Raw genomic sequence first — 1,262 nt, 5'->3', positions numbered from 1 at the left:
GGCGCAGAGAGATTAAAGGCCTTTCCGGGTGCTTTGTGCACGCCTCCGCCTCCTGTTTGTGACACCCCCCCGGGAATGGACCCGCCGAAAACCTCGCCGCCTCCCGCAGCCCCCGGGAAAAGCCCCGGAGCCCCGCTCCCCGTGCCCCTGTGCAGGGCTCTGAGCCCCCATCCCTGGGAGGGGACAGCTGCCACCCAGGGCAGGGTGCGGCTGGGGAATGCTCTGGGGTGGGGGAAGCGTTTTCACACCCAGCTTGGGGGACACCGTGCCACACGTGCCTGGTTTGGATGGGGAAGGAGGTCCCCCCCCCAGCAGCCCCGGTGCTAGGGTGAGGGGCACAGAAATGCCCCCAGGAGCAGGTGGGGGGGTACGGGGGGTGTTTCTCCCTGTTCCCTTCACCCCATGGTGATTTCCCCACGCCCCAAACCCAGAGGAGGGTCTGCCCCAGGCAGCGCTGGCCCAATCCTGCCCGGGTGCTGCTGATGTTCCCCCACTAGCCATGAGATGGCAAGAGGGGACTGGCAGCCCGGGGCCTGATCCTGCACCAGGGGCGTGGGAGCCTAATCCTGCACCGGAGTGTGGGTCCCTGATCCTGCTCTGGGGGCTGTGGGGGCCTGATCCTGTACCAGGGGCTGGGGGGTGGGTGGGGCGGGTGTCTGCTCCAGCATTCCTGATCCTGCACCAAGGTGTGGGTCCCAGATCCTGCTCGGGAGGGATGTGGGGCCTGATCCTGCCCTGGGGTGGTGGGTGCCCTGATCCTGCAGCCTGGGCAGGATGAGACACCCCCCCCAGTGCTGAGGACAAGAAGGCCAGAGAGCACTGCAGGGTGGCTGTGCTCCCCCTCGAGTGGAGTCGGGGCAGGCATGCATATAAATATATACATCATATACGTACACATACACATATGCATATGCATATACGTATTAAACCCCCCACGTTTTTTCCGTAGGTGCCGTGCAAAGGGCGGCATCACATTTGTACCTGATCCATGGTCACAAGGACAAGAAGGCCAGAGAGCACTGCAGGGTGGCTGTGCTCCCCCTCGAGTGGAGTCGGGGCAGGCATGCATATAAATATATACATCATATACGTACACATACACATATGCATATGCATATACGTATTAAACCCCCCACGTTTTTTCCGTAGGTGCCGTGCAAAGGGCGGCATCACATTTGTACCTGATCCATGGTCACAGCGCCCTTACCAGGGTGTCCTTACGCTGCCTGGGGGGGGGGGGGGGGGGGGGGGGGGGTCGTAAG

The sequence above is a fragment of the Aptenodytes forsteri genome, unplaced genomic scaffold (assembly GCF_000699145.1).
Source record: "Aptenodytes forsteri isolate BGI_AS27 unplaced genomic scaffold, ASM69914v1 Scaffold347, whole genome shotgun sequence".
NCBI classification, from domain to species: domain Eukaryota; kingdom Metazoa; phylum Chordata; class Aves; order Sphenisciformes; family Spheniscidae; genus Aptenodytes; species Aptenodytes forsteri.
Note: the sequence above shows the minus strand (reverse complement) of the source record.